Here is a 23,418-nt window from a genome sequence, read left to right as displayed (position 1 = left end):
TACAATATAAGCACACTAGTTTGGTTAATTTTTGTTTTAAATGGGGATCATGTCCAGTCTTGACCTAATGATTTACTGAATTTCTCCGTCAGCTTTATTAGGCTTAACTTGCCGATCATTGTAGGTTATGTTGTATACATTTTTTTAATCCAGCAAAAACCTTGTTTTGAACATTAACCATATTTCACTTACTCCCAACCTTGCCTTTTTTGTAACTGCTTCATCTTTAAATCCTGGATTACCATTTTTAACAAATAACCATCTATCAGATATTAAATAGGCAAAGGTTATTATTCATTTACCATCCATAATATTTTTTGAACTTGCCCTATGCTAGGTCCTGAGGGGCCCTGCCCACCAGTTGCTCACAGCACATCTGAGAGAGCTATACCAGCAAACAGAAAATTGTGAGTCAATGTAATGAGTGCTGTGTTGGAGGTAAGCCAGAGGGCCGTGGCACTTGAGGCTTTGAACTTCAACGTGGAGGCTTTCCTTCACAAATCCATCTTTGCAAGGGAAGCAAAACCAGGGTTTTCCTAAATGGGAAATTACGGAATATAGCCAGATGCCTGCAGGCAAGAGTTGAATTTCACCAACTTGGCAAGGCTCTCATTATCTCCTGAAGCATGAACACCATGGTTGGCATTTTTATCAAGGAGTTATCCATGTTGTATTTATGACTTCTGAGAACAGTTGGTTTTGCAGGGGAAAGCCATAAGAGTAAGAGCTATGATTTAACACTGCTATGGTTCTAGGGCCATCTCTGACTTAGGTTTGTAACTCCAGGATGGCAGACTGTTCCATGGAAGTTGAGTCCTACATAGAACTCACGCTCCTCTTAATTGTCTCAGCTTTTTTTGTTTTTGTTTTTGTTTTTCTTGGCCAGGCCTTTTCCCTCCCCTTGAGTTTTGCTCTCTTAGCTGAATCTCTTGTGCTGTTTGGTTTCCCTCCTCTGTCTTGGTTCTCTTAAACCCAGAGCCTCCCCACACTCTGTAAAATTGGTCTATTACGAAAATCACTTGTAATGAAAAATCACTTCTCTACTTTATCTCCGTTGCCACGAGTTGTGTGACCTTATATGCTTAACCTCTTAAGTCTCTGTATTCTCATATCTAAAAGGAGCCTAGTAGTACTGCCCCGTGGAGTTGTGGGTGGTACACAGGGTAGGTATTTACAGCACATAGCAGTTGGAATTACTCCAGTGGCACTTTAACTGCTTAACAGCAGTTACTTCTCCAAGAACACAAGAGTTTGCACACAGTTGACTTTTAATCTCTTTAATTTCATGCCCTGTGATCATCTCCCTGCCCCCCACTTTTCTAGCACTTTGCTTTCCTTTTTGGTGAGTGTTTAGACTTAGTGTTTTTTTGCTACTTTGATCATAAGTGAGTACCCATTATCCAGCCATATCCATTCAGCAGCACTTAAGGACAGTTTCCTTGTGCTAGGCATTGGAATACAAAGACGCTCCCATTTAAGTAAAGGAAACTAATGGAAGCAGCCATCTGGTGTGAGTTCTATAATGCTGTTATTTAAAGCATAATGGAAACACAGGATGAAGAAGCTTTCATTTTGTTCTGAGTAGATTAGGAAAGTAGGTTAGATTTTAACTGGGCCTTGAATTCTCACTTGGTGGTTAAAAAGATCACGCTAGGCAAAGGGAGCTCTCTATAAAAGGCTTGTAGAGATAGACGTATATATGGTGTAAGTAGTCACTACAGAGTCAAAGGTCTATGCTTCCCTCCCCCTACTACTCCAGTTCTGTCTTAGCAGGAAGGCAAAGAAAAAACAAGTAACTTTTTTTTTCCAGACGTAAAAAGTGACTTGCCTCTGTAGTGAATAAAGAGTTCTGCTTTATTTGCTATTTTTTCTTTGTGTATGTGAAATGAGAGCAAACATAGGGGTAGCACAAAAGCTTTGAAGCAATATGTGAATGGGCATAGGCTTGAACTGTCCCCAGAGCTGTTGATTTTGCTTCCACTTCCCGTGTTTCCTTCTTTTGATCGCTTACTACATGCCAGGCACTTTACAAAAGTTCTCTCTTTTAAGCCGTACAATTTTGATGAATTAAGATTTCCCTTGCTTTACATAGGACAAAACTAAGACTCAAAGGAGTTTAAAAAAACCAAGAAACTTTAAGATGTATAGCCTGTAAGTGGCAGAGCTCTTCCTCTGAGCCAGCATTCTCTCCCAAGCTTCTGTTCTCTTCATTCTAAAGCCAAGTGTAGAGCTGCTGCCTAAGAACCTTAGACTAGGCCCAAGCAATAAATTACCAGCTGGCTGACTGGTACAGGCAGCCAAAATTTTGAAGTTCTGTTTCCTTCACCTAAGAAGTGGGGTAATTGGAGCAAATGAGTCTACACTTCCTTTTAACTTTATAATTTCTTCTTAGGCTCCTTCCATCTGTTTCATTCATGTGCAACCAAGTTATGTGACGTAGTGGGGAATGTTCTAACACATAGGTTGCAAAGGCATGACTATTCAGAGTTGTTTAAAATCAACTCTTTTTTTTTTTTTTTAAGATTTATTTTAGAAAGAGCATGAGGGGGGGAGGGGCAGAGAGAGAGGGAGTGAGAATCTCAGGCAGGCTCCCTGCTGATCACTGATCATGGAGCCTATTGCAACGGCTTAATACCATGACCTGAGCTGAAATCAGGAGTTGGATGCTTAATCGACTGAGCCACCCAGGCACCCCTAAAATCACTTTAAAATCAAAATAATGATTGCTCTGAGGAAATGGAAGAGGGGGTTGTCTGGGGAGAGGCTTGAGGGAACTTTCTGACATGAAGGTAATGTTCTGTATTTTGAGAGGAGTTTGTACAAGTATACATTTACATTCTGCATTTCATTGTATATTAGTTTTATATCAAAAGAAAAAAACCCATAAGCAAATATTGAACTCTGGGTAATGATAATGCATGCTGGTATTGGGGGGTGTATATGGATATCTGTCACTTCAGAATGCACTAAAAATAACGATGAGGTATGTGATTAAGTATAGTACAATGTCAATGGTAAAATCTAGACAGGGCTTGTATAGTGCTTACTATAAAATTCTTTCAAATTTGCTGTAAATTTAAAAACCTAAATAAAATAACATATTAATATTAAAATATTATAATTGTCAGGGTGGGGAAATCACTTTTAAAATGAATCAACAATTTCATATCAAGAGTCACCTCCTCGGATGGGGTGCCTGGGTGGCACAGCGGTTAAGCGTCTGCCTTCGGCTCAGGGCGTGATCCCGGCGTTATGGGATCGAGCCCCACATCAGGCTCCTCCGCTATGAGCCTGCTTCTTCCTCTCCCACTCCCCTGCTTGTGTTCCCTCTCTCGCTGGCTGTCTCTATCTCTGTCAAATAAATAAATAAAATCTCAAGAGTCACCTCCTTGGGGCACCTGGGTAGCACAGCCGTTAAGCGTCTGCCTTTGGCTCAGGGCATTCTGGGATCGAGCCCCACATCAGGCTCCTCCGCTAGGAGTCTGCTTCTTCCTCTCCCATTCCCTCTGCTTGTGTTCCTTCTCTCACTGGTTGTCTCTCTCTTTGTCAAATAAATAAATAAATAAAATCTTAAAAAAAAAAAAAAAGTCACCTCCTCACTTGAGTCTTTTTTTAACAACACCCCAGGCTCTAGTTGAGCTACCATGAATTTAACCTGATTTAAACAGCTCAGAGAGACCTTTCCTTTCCTTAGACAGTCCTGCAAATGGGGAGGTTCCTTCCTATAGACATTTCAAGTTAGTCTGAATGTCCCACAGAGGTGAAGCTTGCCAAGCAAAGCTCATCTCTGTGGCTGAGTCACTAATAGTTATACCATATTTCTAGAATTTAATGTCACCATCAGCCAAAGATTAAACTTTTTTCTCCCTCCCTCTCCCACACTAGAAATATCCTTGATCTGGTGATGTTTGTTAAGGGAAAAGCCCTTTTTTTGGTTTTGTGCTTTATTTTCAGTCAACCACAAGTTTGAGAAGCCTTGTGTTTCTTTATTCTCTAACAAATGACTGTTCGTGCTTTCCCAGCACTTTAGTTGGAGACAGCTTCTCATTGTGCTGGTTTGAGTTCTGACACTTGAAAGCATCTTCATCCTGAAGCTTATGGATTGTCCCTCTCGTATTTGAAGCAAAGAGCTTATCTTCTCTTCATTGGTTAAGCCCCAGCCCCTGGTGGTGCCCCAAATGAATGTCTCATCCAAGTTGTGTTTGACAATGTATGGGTGTGAAGAGTACATGAACTCTTGTGCAGCAGAAGTAGAGGGGAGAGCCCATAGAACAATGAGTTCAATCATGCGGATACTTAATTTCATATAAAAGACCAATAAGATAGCTAAAAATGTTTTGAATAATTTTCTTTTAGAAATGTCATCTTTTTTGGGGCACCTGCGTGGCTCAGTTGTTAAGCGTCTGCCTTCGGCTCAGGGCGTGATCCCGGCGTTCTGGGATCGAGCCCCACATCAGGCTCCTCTGCTGGGAGCCTGCTTCTTCCTCTCCCACTCCCCCTGCTTCTCTCTCTCATTGGCTGTCTTTCTCACTGGCTGTCTCTGTGTCAAAAAAATAAAAATCTTTAAAAAAAAAATCTTTTTTTTCTGACTTTCATAACTGTTTGTTACAAGTCACTTTATGTACTGAAAGCACACATTATTTTACAATATTGTGTGTTTGAAAATATAACAAAATGGCATTTAAATGAAACAAATATTTGATATAAAATTGGAGGGCAGGGCAGAGGGAGGGAGATCAGGACAATTTTGAGTTGTGCAGGAGCCCATATAAGTGTTAAGCCTCTGGCATTCAGTAGACAGTGTTTTTATTTAAAATCCACAAAACTGGTACAGAGAGGGAAGGAGAAATTTAATTGCTTGAGAGTTACCCTAGAAGATTGGATCGGTAAATTTACATGAATCCCTGAAACAGGCAGGTGTATGTGAGTGTCAAATAATGCGTGAACTAACGAGGAGAAACTTGCTTTTCTGTATCACTGTGGTGAAAGCAGTGGTCCCAACAACTTTCACGTTTATGAGGACTTTTTTTTAAAGGGACTGACTACACATTGGGCAAGCAACTGTGTAGTCCAGAAAGTATTGGCTGGATTTAACATACTGGGGGCACGTGGATTCCTAAAAATGTCACACCTTGTCTATGCCAATAAATCAGTGTCCATTCTTGATACTAAATCTGATGTCATTGGCAGATTTTCCCCTTTATTGGAAGGATAATAGTCAGAAGGGAGATTATTTTTTCATGTATTTTGCTCTCTGATTGGGGTGTTTCTATGATTTCTTTTTTTATTTTTTAGCTACAAAATAGTACTGGCAAGTCCCACGAAAACTAGATCTGGATTTCATTTTGTCTTTTCAACTCTGTGTGATCTTGTGCACATTCCTGACATGTTACAAACAGCTTGTGTCTCTGAATGTGCAGTATCAGTTTTCAGTGGTGAAAGCCCCAAAAGGAAACAGACTGATTCTTCCATGCACAAACAGCTGGGCAGTTGTGGATGGAATTAATTGCTGATATATATTGGCTGTGTTTTTCTTCTCTTGTCATTTCCTTTGCAGCTGTGAAAGTGAAGTTTGACTTGAAAACAGACATTTCCAGCAGTGCAAATCCAAAAAGTATCAAAATGGGATTCTTCAAATATATCTGACTGCTACCTTTGAGTTCAGTTTAGGGGTGAGATAGAGAAAAGCAAGGGATGGCAGGCGATTCGTAATTATATGTATGGTTGAAAAATAAAGCAGGCACGTGAACTATGAGAAGTATTTTTGAATGGGTTAATTTATTTTATGGTAAAAGCAGCCTCAAAATCCAGCAAAAGGCTAGATCAGTCAGCAAGCACCCCCTTCCTAGGATCCTGAAAGAAGGTGTTATAGGCCACCTCTGAAAATAATGGGTAGGGGACGGGGGAGGAAAATATCACAGTGTTCAGTACTGCAGACTGATTTATTGTTCCAGTGTGAGGAAGTAGCAGTTGGCGCAGAGGGTAATGTGACAACATGTATCATTAAAAATAATATTTTCCTGGTCTTTTCCAAAAGCCTTTTCTTTGTTCTAAATTCAGTGTAAATGATTATATAGCTTATTTTTTACATGCGTGGATATTTTACTGAAAAAAACTATTTTTTTATTCCACGAGTTATAGGAGTTCAGTTAAAAGTAACTGTTGGTTGTGTGTCTGAATGTTCATATACAGGAAGTAGTATTGATTAAAATCACTTTGAACAATAACCAGATGTTTGGTAACAATTTCAATAACTGATAAATTATTTTAGACACTAAGTTTTTTAGTCAGTATGTATACATTTTACAGAATACCTTATTTGGAAATAAATCAGAAAAAAATTAAAAATCAAAACTATGAAACTATTTGAAAAAACAGGTGACTATAAAATTTTTAAAAGTCTAATATGCATATTAGTGATTTCCATCAAAATAATTCTCCCTTTAATGTATTTTAAAATTCTACCAAAATGAGTTTATAAATCAAATCCTTTTTTTTTTTAAGGCAACTCTTGCTAGTTAGTTGATAAGAAATGCTTTTATTGTTTCTGCATTACCAGGAGAACTAGAGCATTGATAGAGGAGGGTGGGTGATGCTTATGTTCATGATTGGGTCCCATATTTGGCTAAATAGGCCAAAAGTAAAGTTCTAGAGTGAGCGATGTTGCCAACACCTTGAGATATGCAGAAGTTGCTGTTGCTAAACTTAGAAGTTGGCATCGTTGGACTTCCTTTATAGTAGTCCACTTCCACCTCACATTCTGTTGGGTGAGCTGCGTGATCTACCTCGGATTTTATCTTTTCTTTCTTCACAAAAAAGAAATGAGCCCATATTTTATTTCACAGCAGGAAAGCAGGTCTACAAACATGAACCGCCCTCCTCTCCTCTGTTTGAGGAGGATTAACCAGTTAGTTTTGACTCTGAGGCCCTGAAAAATGTTGTGGCAGTATTAACGTGCAGTTTGCTGTCACTGAAGTCTGCTTTGGGTGTGTTGTTTCCCCCAGAGTGGGCTCCACCCTTGCTCTAACCGCACCGAGTGTGGATATCTCACTGTTTAAAACAAAGTTCATTTTTAGGGCAGCATTGCATCAGAATTGCCACACAAAAACCAGCTTAAGAAATGTACAGCAGCTTCAAATTTTTTTTGTAAGTAATGGATTGTCTATTGTAAAACTGATAACGCACAATTTAGGGGGAAGCGTAGATAAGATAGATGGCTAGTTTGTGCTAGCTGCTAGTAATGTGCAGTATTCTTCTTGGGAAGGAGCCTGCAGGTTTATCATTCAACTCAATTTTTTCCTGTTAGTTCACTTGTTTGCTTTTTTTTTTGGTTCCTTAAACAATTTACTGAACTGTTGTTTTTAATTGTTTGGGGGATGACCATGACTGTTTAAACTAAGGAAAATACTGGTGGTTTCCCAAATGTGCTAATTACTTAACATAAAAATGCTTGAAGTAGTGTTTTGCACTGAATTTATTGGACCCATTAACAGCATAATCTGGCAATACTGTATTTCGAGACATCGTGGCATGAACTTTGTGTGTAAGAGTGGGTTCATTGAATTAAAAAAAGGCAGCATCTAAGGAGCCTTTATTTCTGTTATAATGATGCTTTGTCCTGTTGCTGTTGGGTATTTGTCAGAAGAGTTGGGGAAGGCTGCAGCCCAAAGTTCTGTTCCATGCCTTGTCTGTGCCTCTGTGTTCTTTCTAGAGTTTGTGACGCGAGTGGTAAGTTAAACTATAGGAGAATTGCGTTATTCAATGAGGTCCACATTCAGCAGTTTTTTTCTTTGCAAATGGATCTGACTTGTTTTCCCCTCACATGTTGGGGTTTCATTTGTAGCTGTGTTTTAAATGCCGGTGAAGTGTTTAATTATGCACTGACCAGAGTAGGCATATTGAGAGAGAGGTTGTGCTCTGTGATCTCTTCTGTACTGACTGTTGTCTTCCTCTCGTGCATGCTCATCGTGTACCCTTGTGGGGTAGACACACCCATTCAGTACAAGCAAGTTAAACCACTTGCTTCAGTTGAAATCCAAACTGAGTGTTGAAAATGGCAGATTTTCATAAAGCTTGCAGCAGGGACGTTGTGTCATCCTTTTTGGACTTAGACTTGTGAGCATTTCCTTGCTTTAGCTTCGTCTTTAAAACTTGGTAGTAATTGTGTTTAGCCATTTTCTTTTTTTTTTAAGATTTTATTTATTTATTCGATAGAGATAGAGACAGAGACAGCCAGCAAGAGAGGGAACACAAGCAGGGGGAGTGGGAGAGGAAGAAGCAGGCTCATAGCAGAAGAGCCTGATGTGGGGCTCGATCCCAGATCACTGGGATCACGCCCTGAGCCGAAGGCAGACGCTTAACCGCCGTGCCACCCAGGCGCCCCATGTGTTTAGCCATTTTCTAACATCACAAGGTTAAGAATGAAGTAGAAGCTTAGTATCAGATAAAAGCGCTAGCCTGGGAATCAAAAGGCTATTACGTTGGACACTGGTTTCCTCGCTTGTAAACTTGGGAATTTGGGTTAGCTCTCTACGATCTTTTCCAGCTGAGAATACCCTAATTCTCTTTGTGAAGACACATGCCTATTCCAAAAATGCTAAAGGGGATGTATTGGAATTGAGGGCAAAAATGTTTAGATGTTAACCCAGAATCATTCTTATAAATGACATGAAAACTAAAGCTTTACTTTGAATAAACTGTGTCTATCAGAAATTTTAGAAATTTACTCTTTGATTCTACTCTGAGCAGTAGAATATGCTAATCATCACCTCAACAAGAAAATAAATTTTCAAGTTGTGTTTTGCATTCTTACCCAGTACACAAACCACATACACACCACTTAATTTCTGAAATAAGCTTCCCTTACAGCACAGAAAACACTCTATTTTTTGTTCTTTTTTCATTTTTAAAATGTTGGTTTCAGTCTACTGAGCTAGATGATCTCTATTGTCCCTTTAAACTCTAGGAGAATACACTTAATCTTAGATGTTTTTATAGTTGCTCCAGAGCAAAGCTTGCCAACCACTTTGTTGTTAAATATTGAAATCGGGAAATTTTCTAAATCGATTTTATTTGGAACTTTTGTACAATGTCAGTAGTTAATATCTCTAGTAATATTCTTATTTTAAAAAAATATTATTAAAAAATCTGGGGCACCTGGTTGGCTCAGTTAAGCGTCTGATTCTTGATTTCAGCTCAGGTCTTGATCCCAGGGTTGTGAGATCGAGCCCCATGTCAGGCTCACGTGCTGGGCATGGAGCCTGCTAAAAAATCTCTCTTTCCCTCTCCCTCTGCCACCCCTCTCTAAAAATAAATAAATAAATAAAATAATAATAATCTTATTTTTCTCTTGTAATAATTATGTAATATAAAGTGGAGTGAATTTTTTTTCACCAAGCTCTATATAGCTGCCCTTAAATTCCCTCCTGTTTATCCCAGTATGCAAGACATATGACAGAATGTCTCTTTGCAACCCTAACGCCTGAGCCCTACTCCCTAAGGGGAAGTTTCTTCTCTATTTTTCCAAAAAATTTCTATGAGTGCACATCTTTTCTTTTTTTAAAGCAAATTAAATTATGCTATGCACACCATTATGTATCTACCTCATTCTTTCTAATGGCTGTATAGTACTTCGGTGTATGGATGGATGTACTATGATTTATTAATTCATCCTTTGACATCTGGATTATTTCCAAATTCTTCCCTTTCTCCCCTCTCAGATATACTTAATGAGTCCTCTCTCCTACCTCCATTTTGGGGGCAGAACCCAGGTGCTGAAAGGGGTAATAGTGTTGTGCAGAAATAGAGAAATCCCTCATCAATTTCTCCTCCTCTAGCTAGAACACCAAGGATAGGCTCCACTGTCCCAGCCATTCATGAGTAAGAACTGCCCTGGAAGTCATTTTTCAGCAGATTCATGAAATAACATTGGGTTCAAAGTCTGGTAACTTGAGTGTAAGATTGTGGGCAGGTCAGTTAACCTCCTTGATCCTCAGTTTTGCCACCTATAAAATGAGAGGTTAAAATAGATGAGCTTTAATGCCCTTTACACTGTAGTATTTACCTATATTTTTGTTGAAGATTTGAGCTATATAACCCAATTTATATTAAGTTTCTGTTATTTAAATTGAAAACATCTTTTGTGTATTTTGTGTGATGTGTAATTTATTTGACCTACCATTTGGGCTAAGCTATTTTAAAGTATAAGACTGTAAAAAAGAGAAGTTGAATGTTATATTTTATATAAACTCTCCTTTTCTAAAAAGTCAATTTCAGAAGTATGAAACCCATTCCAGAGAAAAGCAGATCCTTTTATCAAGCTTGAATACTTGAGGAGAAGATTCTGAGTGAGGTGATGTTTGTTTTTAAAATGGATCCTTGTAATTTTTAATGAATCCAGCCATTCAAGGCTAATCCTCAGGGCTTTGAAACTTGGTATCAGCCCCCTTGTTTAAATTGTTTTCACATTCTAGTCCTCTAATCCATCTCCTTGTTTCATTGAATGCTAAAATTGCTATTGCTTGACATAGCTGAAGTTGTCTGATTTGGTGCTGAGGAAGCAGCTTAGAGGTGAACTCTACACTATTATCCTGCCAGCAAAGTTATCAAGTTACACAGCAAAGTTATAAAGTAACAGAAGCAGAAATTTTTGCTGCATCACAAATAAGATGTTTAGGATTGCCTGTTTCACAATTTTATTCTTGCAATTCTGTCAAATGACAGCTGTCCTGAGAGCAGAATGGTAAAGAACTTCATTGTTTGATTTGTGTAATAACAACAAAAAAATAAAAAGATATTTTCTCAGCCTGGAGGGGGGGAGGTCTGTGTGTTCATATGCTGATTTAGCCTAGCTTCCTGGCAGAAACCTTGATATACCTTGAATAAGTATGCTTCTCTAAAACCTGAGATGTTATTTATTAATCGAAGCAATGCTGCATAATTACTACCAGTATTCTGTGTTAATTTTCATATCAGTTGTTTGACCTGTGGTTCAGTTTAGCAAAATGTATTGAGGACCATCTGGGAACCAAGCACTTCATTAAGCAGTGGAAGTACCTAAATGACAGAGAGTCTCACCGGAATCTATTAAAATGACAACTCTTATTTCTTCCATTGTTAGAATTTTCTAATATTTACTGGTAAGTGGAATTGGGCAGAGAAAGTTCTTCAAATTTTGAGTCTGTGAAAATAGATAAAAAGATGTATTTTAAGTATTTAAAAAGGTTTAATGTCTTGTTAGGACAGTGTCAGTTACTGTGGAGGCACACTCTTCTGGGTATGGATCTGCTAGTGACATCAGTTTCTCACTAATGAGATTCTAAACAAAATAAAGTTATGGTTGGACTAACTGAGGCTTAATTTTTGCCTACTTACATGTATCTGACATATAAAAACCTGTTACAGTTATTGTACCGGCATATATTATGACTTAATCTATTGCTTGCATGACACTAACCTTTGAAAATGGTCACACTATGTCTTGATGACACATCCTGATAATCTTCTTTGTCAAGTTACTCCATCCATTGTGACATTTACGACTAAGGAAATTCTCTACAGTTAGAAATATACAGGATACTGCTGTCTACAGGATGTTGAACAGCTTTGTCTAAAATATTTGCAGTCATTTTAGAAAAACAATCCTATGATAGCAAAATCAGTCCAATAGATTATAATTTGAGCTGAAGCAGAAAGCCATTTTAGTGTGTGTGTGTGTGTGTGTGTGTGTGTGTGTAAAAGAGACAGAGAAGAAAAAGTCGAATCATTACTCTGCTCCATTATGCAATCCTAGAAGGGACTGCTGTTTCTTCTTTGGAGCCCAGCTTTTGGCTGGGGTCCTATGACACACAGTGGGAATTCACTTCCTATCAGGAAACGCTGTTTTTCAATGTATTATCTTGTTGAGACAACCACAGTGAACAATAGGCTATTAATGTATTAGAACAACAAGTGTCATAACTAAGCCAATATTTGCTTTGTTTTGAGTGTTACCCTAAAAAAAAAAAAAAAAAAAAAACTTTGGCCAGGCTTCAGAATACATTTGACCATCAGTAACTGCTGGGCATAAAAGTCACAACAGTTAAAAAGAACAAAGAAGAAAAAAATATGTGAATAACGGTGATGAACTTTTCGCAGGTTTACTCACTTCCTGTGCAGAGAGACAAGAATAAATTAAATGGTTTCAAATACATCTTTCAGGTATGAAAAATGTCCACTTAAAGGCCTGTTTCGAGTTCTGGAAGCTACACCAAGAAGCTAGTACAAAGGAAAAAGCCTCAAACTCAGGGTCTTTTAGGAAATATCAGATGCTCTTATGAGATATATCACATTCAATTTTGGATATTTGTGTTTAAAATAATTTTATAGTACTTCTTATTTGAGGGCTGTCTACTTTTTCAAAGCTGTTTCTTTCATGATGATTAGGAAGAAGAAAACTCCATTCAGGGGATGGTACGTTAATATCAAGTCACCACTATAATTAAGTGATAAGAATATAGTAATGCTTCAGAGCTGGAAGGTAAACCTAGAGTCATGTGGTCAAACCATCACCTCATTTTATACATGAAGCAAATCAGAACTTACCTTTCATTTCAGTCTTCCTTTACTATCTTAACCCCAAATTCTGTTTAACAGCCATTCTCAACAACTCTTGGATATTTTTTATTTATCTTTCATTTGGCAGTTGTCATAAACTCGTTTTTACTGTTCGTTACCTTTCCATGTAGTCGTGTCTTAGTTCTGCTATGATTAAACTGAAGAGTCCTTAAGGGCAGGACCTAGACCTGTGTCTCTTATTTCTTTAGAGACTTTACCTACCAGCTGAATTAGTGTTTGCTGATTGATAGGATCAGTACGGTTGTTTTTTTTTTTTTAATTATTATTTTAAAATGACATTTTTGTACCACAACTTGTACCTAGTCTCAAAACCCAGGAGTAAGTATAGATTTTTTTAAGTTGTTCTTTTTATACCTTCACTCTTTTTTTGTGATTACTTTTCAGTCAGCTTAAGACATTTATTTTATATGCAGTTGAAATTCATTACCTCAACAGTCTTGGGTACCTGGCCATTCTGAACAAACCATGATTAGCCCAGTTTTCAAGGGTTGCTCTAAATACTCTGCCCTAGTTTATTCTAAGACAAGTAGAGAATGGGATATTATGATTCAGTAGCCCTACTTACCTCACTTAGTTTAATAAACCCTTATTGCATAACTGTAAGTGGACAGTGAAGAAAGGAAAAAGATGTTGACCCAATTACTGGGGCAGACAGACCTACTTTACAAATAATTTAAAGGCAACACAGACTATGAAAAAGTGCTTTGGGAGCAATACTGGTGGGGGGAGAGGCTAATTCTTGTGGAGGAGATTGGGGAAGCCATTATGGAAGGAGTTGGCTTTTGAATAAGACCTCGAAGTATGGATTAAGATTTGGAGGGATGGAGATGAGAGGGAAAACAGTTCAAGTACATGAGAAATAAGGTGAGCAAAGCAGGGAAATGGCTTTTGTTTGAGAGGGTCATCATTTTCCTCTAAGTCTATGAGGGATACACTTGGAGGTCTTTTCCATCCTATTTTCGGAGCCTGAATTTTAGAAACCCCCAGGCTGATTCCTAAGTGTTTTTAAAGGTGGGACTTCAAGGTGCTTTTTTTTTTTTTCCTTGAGGGAGGGACTAAGAAAATTGTGTTTTTGAAAATTATGTATTAGGTATCTTCGTGCTTCTCAGTCGTAACCATGAACCCCAAAGGTTGTAGTGTCCATACTACCTTTTAGATGTTTAACACTTTCTGACACTTTGCAACTCTGTAGAACTCTTCCTTGACAATAGAGATCAAACGTAGAAACAAAATATTTAACAAACTCTGTGGAGAGCTACTTAAGTCACTAAGCTCCATGAAGATTGCTTTTTATTTGACAATAAAGTACTTGATGTAGGCTTTAAGTCCAGCTAAATAGGCACTATAGAACTAAGCTGTGAGTCTAGTCTTTGTGAGCCTCACAAAAACAAGAATCCTACTCCAAGCCTGAATTTAAAATATAGCAAGCAATTTAAGTGGACCCCTCAGGCATGTGTGAGTGGGTACTAAAAGCTGAGTCATAAAGTTTATTCTCTCTAGTGAATTACCATTAAAGCTAGAAAGAGCAGCATTCTCGTTATTTTAAAAAGTGGTTAAATGGTTCTAAATTCTTATGAAAATACACCAAAAAAAATCTGGTTTTGTATATTATTAACCCTGGATGCATACCTGCAAACTACTTAAAATCAAGAAATTGGAGCTTGAGACATTAGGTGACTTTTCTTTTTCATGAAAGTTAACATGTAACGTGTAGTAGCTTCTGAAATTAGTTTATTGCCAAAATCTTTAGAAGAGTTTTTTTTTAATGCAGTTTCTATTTTAAATCTTTTCTTACATTGACAGATCATATGATCTACTTTCTGTGTATCATATGCTACTCTAGGTAATGTGAAAAGTCTCAAAATAAATTGACGGACACATTGAGAAGTCACATTCTTTTTGGGACCTGTTTCTTCATATGGAGAATTGAAGGGGGTAGGATTAGATGTAATAATATCTTAAAGGTGTTAGAGCTTAATAGGACATAAGTTCTAAAGATGCTATTCTTACTTTGGTTCTAATTAAGTAATATTAGGGAAGGGCAGTATATATTTCTTGGGACAATTGTTATTTGGGTTTATAAATGTTTTGTCTCTCTGTTGCCCTTACAGAGGTATTCTTCATCCTTAAAAATATGCACTTCTGATGTCTTTGTTAAACTTTTCTCCATAAATTAAATGATGAATTAGTTTAATGCCTTCTTTTTTTCGCTGATTTTGACATTAGACTTTTTAGGTCTTCTTTCAAAGTTCCTTTTTATTAAGACTTTAGGTTCCAGCTGTGGTTTAGAGACTTAAATTGTTGTCTCCATCATCTCCATTCTCCTCATTGTCTCCATGCAAGAAAAGAATCTCAATCTCTTTACCCTTATATGAATTGTCATAAAAAATCAAAATGTATGCATACATTTTCAAGGTTCTTATTCATATAGACTAAGCCTACTTTTCAAGGCTAGATCTTACTTTATACTTGGTCAGAGCCTAGCCCTCTTTAAATGACGATAAATGACCAACACAGTTCTCGATGAAATAATGGAACATATATAATCTAGTTATTAAGTTCCAAAGAACTCACCCACCACTACCACCTCTTCCTAAAGCTTACAATTGTAGTTCTAGTTTGTATTACACTTGGTGGAAGATTAAATTTGGTGAATGCCCAGGAAATTTTGCTCGTTTATTATTGACTTAATAATCCCTAAGTGTCAGACCCTGTACCACATGTTTTCATATTCAAGTAAACTTCATTGTAAGAAAAATCTAATCTATGAAAATACGTATTTTGCCAAAGAGTTCACAATTAGAGGTAGGGACTTAGATGGTGTTCACTTAGGTTGTTCACTTAGAGGTGGGGCTGGGGTAGGGGATGAGTTGAAAACGTTTACCAAAGGATCTTAACAGGTATAAATTTGAAATGACTCAAAATTTAACAGCCTCATTGGAGATTAGGGAGAGTAATGGGATGGTGGAAGGTAGAGCTACAGTAAAGCACAGTGGTTAAGAGCAGAGGTTCCGGAGCCAGTCTCCTTGAATGTGTATCTCAGCTAACACGTACTCCTGTGTGGCCTTGGATAAGCAACTTCTCTGTGCTATTTCTTTGTCTGTAAAACGACTATGGTGATAGCACCTATCTTTCTAGAGTTATTATGGGGATTAAAAGAGTTAAAACATGCTATATTCTTAAAACCGTGTTAGACAACAGATGGTCAGGCAATGTTGACTACTGGCCCTTAGCCCTCTCTTCACATAAACACGTTTTTATCAAAAAATGTGTTTTTAAAAAGTCTAATGTAATTTCTTTAGTGAAGATACACACAAGCTAAATTACTAAGAAGGATGGTGTGAGGAATGGAGTTGCAGTGACTGAAACATGCCTGACAAGAATTCGGAATCTCGACAGATCCTTGAGGACTAGGCAGAACCCCAGCAACAGGCTTGCAGACTGTCAGAGGGAGGCTCAGCAGTAAGTGGCAAACCCTGACACATGGGCAGAGCATCGGGACAGGGTGTTTTGGTGATTGGGAGAAGGCTAGATGGGGAATCAATACCAGGGAACACTGCCTGGCATCAGAAATCCCCTATAAGCCGAGGTCCGAGCTGTCAGGTGACCTCAGGGAACTAAGGGTCTAAGACTCACACCTGACGTATCAGGTTCAGTTATAGACTTTCAATTCTGAAAGTATTTGGAGTTACCTGACAGAGAAACAAGAAAGGGATTTCGGCTGCTTTATAGTGACTGGAGGGGCTGAGCAACCCAACAGAGTTTGATCGTTAAGAATTCGGTAAAAGTATTGCTCAAGTGAAAGTCAGGCAACAGAGTAGAAACAGCAGCAAAACTAACTTGATGTTGAGCTGCTTAACTAGTTTCTTATGGTTTTTCATAATCCTAGGGATCCAGGGCCTATGGCATGACGTTGAAGCTGCAGGTTAGGGTTCAGTGGTCCCTGGTGTGGGGAGATGGGCAGAAATACTGCATGTAAGTACGCACGGCAAGAACCAGCTAATCTGAGCACTTGGCTTTTTACATCCATTCTTGGTTAAATGAGAACATATTCCATCAGACCATAATATTTTATAGTTTGATAATTGCTTTAACACCCTTTCAGCTATGAAAGTGGTAGAGCCCACTGCATCTTTTATTTGTGGGTAGCATTCATTGTGAATCTCATGGAGTTTTACAAAGAAATTTCTGTTCAGCTTATGATGTGACAAGAACATTTGTTATCCTCTTGACTTCAGGTTTTCTTGGCAACATTGTTTCTCAGTCTAAAATTGTAATTTGCAAAAGTCATGGCACTGTGGAATATATTTACCTTGCATTGCCCTTACTTATATCAATGATGTCTGTTATTTCCAAAGAGCCAGCTTTGATTCTGCAAAGGTGTGCTATCTGTCCACATTGTTATCTACATTATTATGATGGTAAAATGCCTCCTAAAAAAATCAGTATTATCAGGATGGAAATTCCATTGGAACAGTGTGTGTATTTGTTTCCTAGAACTACCATAAAAAAGTGCCACAAAACAAGTGGCTGGAAACAACAGAAATGTATTCTCTTATAGTTCTTGAGGCCAGAAGTCCAAAAATCAGGGTGTCAGCAAGGTTGGTTTCTTCTGGGGGTTCTGAGGGAAAACCTGCTTTATGCCTCTCCTGGCTTCAGGTGCCAGCAGTCCTTGGCGTTCCCTGGCTTGTGGCAGCATCAGTTTTATCTCTGCTTCCATCATCACGTAGCCTTTTCCCCGTGTGTCTGCTGTCTGTGTCCACATCTCTCTCACTTTTATAAAGACACTAGTCATTGGGTTCAGGGCCTGCCCTAATCCAGTATGACTTCATCTAAACTTGATTACAAATTAAGGCCCTATTTTCAAATGAGGTCACGTTCTGAAGTAGGGACATGAATTTGGGGGGGACACTATTCAACCCAGTACAGTATGTAAAATTGAACTCTAGATTCATTTGAAAAAGCTAGTTTCACAAAAATAGTTTTTTTTACAAAAGCAGATTTCTGAGGTTGATGAACATTTCTTTTCATGGACTGCTCTTATAACAACGATCACATTTCTAAAATGGCGTGTTCCGACCAAGTATTTTTCAAAATGATTTTCAAGTGCTGTTACCTGTGCTTAATAAATTTCATTTTCATGGCTCACTGTTAGACTTTCCATAGAAAGAAAACAGATGGGGTTGTGATGATCTTGAAATCCTCCTTACTAGCCAAAATCGGGAGGTGGGGACTCCTTCAAATCAGACTTCCTTGCAGTGACCATGTATTGAGTTACCTACAGCTTTTGGATTGGCTTTTGCAGCTGTATTTTATATGTTATAACCATAAAAACCAAAATTCTTTAGCTGGAATACCTGAAATAGTAGATCAGAATGAACTCTTAGGACTTACTCATACCCTGTGTTCTTTAACTATTTATATATTTTTTCCTTCAATGTTTACAATAAAGAGCTTTGCCGTGTGTGTGTGTGTGTGTGTGTGTGTACGTACGTGTGTGTACACACGTACGCGCGCCCCTCCAAGCCCCCTCTTGTTTCTCACAGGTCACAGTGACCCCATTAGGAATGAACCATTAGAAGTATTGTCCACAGTAACAAATCCGTTTTCTAGACTAGACTTCTGGGTGATTGTTTAATTTTGCAAACTCAACTCATTTTTAATAATGAGCTTTGTAGGATTGTTTGCATTTCTTCAGAGTGAGGAACTAGAATTTCTTGAGTTCAGAAGCCTTGAGAAATAAGTAGACGTAAGATTGGAATTTGGGGGAGTTAAGTCTTCCATATTACTTATATTCTGATATTCATTTTGGAAAGTTTCCTGAGGTTTCTAGATAGGTGTATAGTATTCGGTAAGAGTGAATTTGACCTCAAACATTGTTCTCAAGAAAATGTCAAAAGCAAGGGCTTTCAATTTTTCAAGCTCAGTGCTGCACATATAAATAGACTTTAGTTCATGAAGTATGTGAGAGTTGGTGTTTCATAAAAACGAAAAGAAAAACTTTTTGCCCAGAAGGGCTACCATATAGTAAAGAACCAAAGATTGAAGGTTATCTCCAGAAATTGAGAGCAATGAATCTTTTTTTAAAAAATCACAATCTCTACTGATTGCACTTTTTAAAACCTCTCATTTATCATGAGCTGTCAAGTTCTGGAGAGTTTCCTGGATCTCAGTTTTAAAAATTTCCCTGATACCAGGGGACTCAATAACAGAAACTAAATGTCTAAGAGGCACGTTCAAGTAATCAATCCACTAGTCTCTGTCAGCTTTCTCGTAGGAGAAGAAAAAAATCCTCCTTTTATTTTTTCCCAATCATTTCCAAAAGCTCCATGTTGAAGACAAACGATGACTGAGGGAATATATACAGAACATTCATCAAATTTTGTAGAAAAGAGGGTAAAGGCACCAAGGCCATCTGTTTTTGGATTCTGCAAGATACTTCAGGGATTGCCTCTCTGTGGTTGATTGTTTTACTTACCGTTTTATAAGGCTATTTATTTATTTATTTATTTAAAAACGAGTTTCATATTTGTTTTTCCAAATGATTCATGTTGGGAATAATTTGAGCTAAATCTAGATAATGATTGTTTGGACTTCAAGAAAGCACACTTCATCTGAACTTTTTATACATATTTTCAAGTTTGTAACTCTGCCCCTTGTGTGGCCATTATATTTTGTAAATTTGATCTATTTATAATGAAAGGTTTCTTTTCAAGTTACCAGTAAATGTTACTTACACTCCTGCCAATGTCTAGGCAAGTAACTGCCCTTCTCCCCAATCCCTCCTCTTCAAATACGGGAGTCCAGCACACTGTTCCTTGCAACAGGTAATGTTGATCAATGAAATATTCTTCATCAAGTATTGGTACTTTAGTGAGAAAGAGGTTTTGTTCATCCTATGCTTTGTCCAGCAGTTGAATGAATACTTTTAGTCTTTGGCTCACCCTGCTGAACTTTGACCTAGCAAGCAGCTGTTCAGAATTTTTGTACTTATTGCTCTGCAGTTAGATGTAATCATAATAATACATTATTTAAAATGTAACTATATTCCATTTGTACAAGCACAGGATGTATTTTCCATGTTTGCTGAAATAATTTATCTTAATTAGCAGTGTATTATTTTTCTTTTTTTTTTTTTTAAAGATTTTTATTTATTTATTTGACAGAGAGATAAAGCACAAGCAGGGGGAGCAGCAGGCAGAGGGAGAGGGAGAAGCAGGCTCCCTACTGAATAAGGAGCCTGATGCAGGGCTTGATCACAGGACTCTGGGATCATGACCTGAGCCTAAGGCAGACGCTTACCTGACTGAGCCACCCAGGTGCCCCTATTTTTCTTTATAAAACAAAGTTTGAAACCAAAACATTCTCATAAGTATGCCCTCCAAATGACCATTTTCTTTTATCTGTTTTGTTTTTGTTTTTAATGAATACTGAGCCAACTATCAGATTCCATTAAGCACAGGACATTAGCAACATGATGGGGTGGTGTTACAATTACCAGTGTATTTTATTATCATTTGTTGTTTTTTTCCTTGACTTTAAGTTTCAATTTTAAGACTAAGGCTCAGATTAATAGTATCTTTTACTAATAAACTGTAGATTCATTGTTTCCTGACTTTTATATAGAAGTTTAGGATTTATAGTTTTATTTTAAAGATATACTCAACAGAAGTCATTTGAAAAGATTCTGGCACTAGGCCAGAGAGAATTAAGTTTCTACTTTTATACCAGTTTGATAGCTGTGCAAGACTTTTTAATCTCACTACTTTCAGATCACTTACCATTTCTATTTTGGTGGTAAATATTGTGATCCTGTAATGTACTCCTAGGCACCACAATAAAGAAAGGCTGTAATCAAGGTTGTGATGGCTGTATATACTTCTAGAAAATGACAGTCTATGAGCCATTCCATCTTTTTTGGTCAACTCTTTCATACCTGTTAAGATCTATAACCATGAATAATTCCACATTTGGTGAAGAACATTGGGTAATCTGAGGCAAATTATTAAACCTCAGTTTTCTTATCCATGAAGTGGAAAACTACCAACATAATCTTTTTCTGAAGGTTAATTTGTTTCATTATATAGTCAAAGGCCTTCAACTCTTTCAAAATGATGCTTTAGGGGTAAGAGCGTAAACTTGAACAAAATTTATCGTTATCCAGGGCACAACCAGTGTCATTCTGATAACCTCTAACTAAGACATAGTAATCATCTGGGGTTAGCAGAACTTCCAAAGTACTGATCATTGCCTGTTTAGCAGTTCTTCAGATGGATTTGAGCTGGTTTAAGGGCCTTTACTCTGCATTTCATTCCTTTTTGTTTGGAACTCAAAATTGTGTTGAATGTTCCAAGATATTTGATGATGCCATTCGTCTTTGCCTGTCTCATGAAGTTTCTTGATCAGCCCAGCTCCTAATACTCCTTGTCTTTATGCATCTTTATATCTGGCTTCCTAAGTACTGATGGAAAAGACCTAGTATATAGGGTAAAAAATTATGAGGAAGCAATATTGTGTCATGGAAAGAGCCCTGGACTAAGAGAACCTAGATCACTCCGATGATGCTTGGTATATGGTCTTGGGCTTGTCTTTTCCATTAGTTATCTAATCTGGAAAATAAGAGATTTGGACCAGATAGTCTCTTAATTTTTGCTTCAAAGAATTAAGTGAAAGGCACTTCCTTGACTTAGTGGTAATATGTTAGTGGATACTTCTTAATCTTTAAAAGTCTAGTTACTTAACTGGTTTCCTTGTGTATTTAGGTGAAGCAGATTACCACTGAAAAGCCTAATTTGTATATCTATTTTTCTGTGCATGCTAGAGGGACAGTCATACATTAAGTCTGTTTACATGTGCTAAAATTTGTAGCCCTTCTTTATAGCTTATTCCTCACAGCCAGTGATATTTATAAAATTCCTGCATAAAATGTATGTGATAGGCCTGGTTTTTTTCCATGTGTTTCATTGGAAGAGTAAATTTTGACCATGGGGCAATCTGTGAATGACATGATGATACTAATACATGTCATTATTATGATTTTATAGTAATATCTGATACTTGAATCTGGTAGCTTTAGAAAAATCACTCAACACCTCTGAGTGTAGTTTCCTCTGATCTGTAAAGTGTGATCCTTGAATCTAGTCTGAAATATTCCAACAGACTCTCAATAGAATCAATAGCCATTATAACAATAAGACCCTAGTGCTTGTGGGATAATTAAATCTTCTTCCATCGGGGCACTTAGAAAGTGTTATCTGAATTACTTGGTGCTACTCAATGCCCGTTGTTTGGGTTTTTTGTGGTTTTTTTTCTTTTCCTTTTTTCTCACTTTTCTCTACGCCTAGTTCCATTTTTCCAGGTCTGTTGATTTCCATGTCAGTTGTATATAAAACCTTGGCTAGCAGTTGACAGTAGTTCATGCCTTTTAGAATTTAAAGCTTTTTTTTTCTTTTTTAAAAGATTTTATTTCTTTGTCAGAGAGAGAACACAAACAGGGGGAGTAGCAGAGGGAGAGAGAGAAGCAGGCCCCCCACTAAGCAGGGAGCCTGATGCAGAGCTCAATCCCAGGACCCTTGGGTCATGACCTGAGGCAAAGGCAGATGCTTAACTGACTGAGCCACCCAGGCGTCCCTATGCCTTTTAGAATTTAAAATGAATAAAACCTCACTGGTCAATCTAAGGCTGTGGCTTGTTACAGTTTGTGCACGGTCCAGATTGTATTCACAATTTTACAGTAAATTTCATTAAGAAAAACTCTAACTCAATAAACCAGCATTTGTTGTTGTTGCTTTTGTTGTTTTAAACAAATACACTGCTTTGAAGTCTTGGCATATCTTTGATTTTTGTTTTAAATGTGGAACAATAGGCTTGGTACTTGAAAGTACAATCATCTTTTTGCTTATGTTCTAGAAGAAGCTGTTAAAACTGCCAAGAATTAAGTTTGGAAAGACTTTCTTTAATAACTTTTCATAAGATTGTTTTTACCATTCCCAGCCTAGAACTAATACAAACCAGATTGATTTGGGAGGAGTTGTGATATAGTAAAATAATTCAGTTCATCTACCACTTATGGACTCCCCTGCCTGTGGAGACTACAAACATAAGCAAAGAGATCTGGAAAAATGAACTAGAAATAGATAAGACTCAAGAAAAAATGAAAAACAAATGGACGTTGAGTAATACAGATGGCACTAACTGCCCAAACGAGGAAAATGTAATTATCCCCCAAATCGCTAGGTTCTAACTGCTATAGCCTGCCATGAACATTTTTTTAAAAATCTCAAGGAAGCATATCCAATTCCCTTCTATCTCTAGCATATATATTCATTCCCTCCTCGCCCATGTCCTGTACAAACACACCTCTTTTCCTTTCTGTTTCCCATCTGACCATAACTTAAAGTTTCTTGAATAGTGTTTTTTCAAACTGTGGGTCACAACCCATTAGTAGATCAAGAATCTATATGACTAGTATTTTTTTAATGAAAAAAAATTAAAATAGAAATATCAGAATGTACTACATAGTAAGGGAAAGTACCATGAACTTATTTCAGTTATATATCTCATGTATTTGTATGTGATTACACTATAAAATGTATTTCTTATTGTGGATTGCCATTTTTAAAGAGTTTGAAAACCATCATTCCAGAGTATTTCATCTGTTTGTGCCTTGAACCTAAATTTCTTCAAACATACATGTTAAGTGGTTATTTCATAAATATTTGGATAAGATTTTTAAACTAGAATTTTTGTTTATGCCTGATACCTTGTTTCTAATCTTCATGGCCAGAGGGAAACCCATAGTGT

General features: G+C 37.4%; 1 protein-coding gene across 20 annotated transcripts in view; it reads left to right on the top strand.

Annotated features, from left to right (window-relative positions):
* ADD3 (adducin 3) overlaps nt 1-23,418 on the top strand; it is a 126,095-nt gene that overhangs the window by 60,201 nt on the left and 42,476 nt on the right. The window contains exon 1 of one of the 20 annotated variants that reach the window (XM_057308907.1): nt 6,647-7,146. The exons of 17 other annotated variants lie outside the window; for them this stretch is intronic. The gene's annotated coding sequence lies outside the window, so the exon portion shown is untranslated. Of the gene's footprint in view, nt 1-6,646; nt 7,147-23,418 lie in introns of those variants that run through there. 2 more of the 20 variants (XM_044382104.3, XM_048218756.2) reach the window with 2 other exon arrangements.

The sequence above is a fragment of the Ursus arctos genome, unplaced genomic scaffold, assembly GCF_023065955.2.
Source record: "Ursus arctos isolate Adak ecotype North America unplaced genomic scaffold, UrsArc2.0 scaffold_7, whole genome shotgun sequence".
NCBI classification, from domain to species: domain Eukaryota; kingdom Metazoa; phylum Chordata; class Mammalia; order Carnivora; family Ursidae; genus Ursus; species Ursus arctos.
This window is presented reverse-complemented; position numbering and strand designations above follow the sequence as displayed.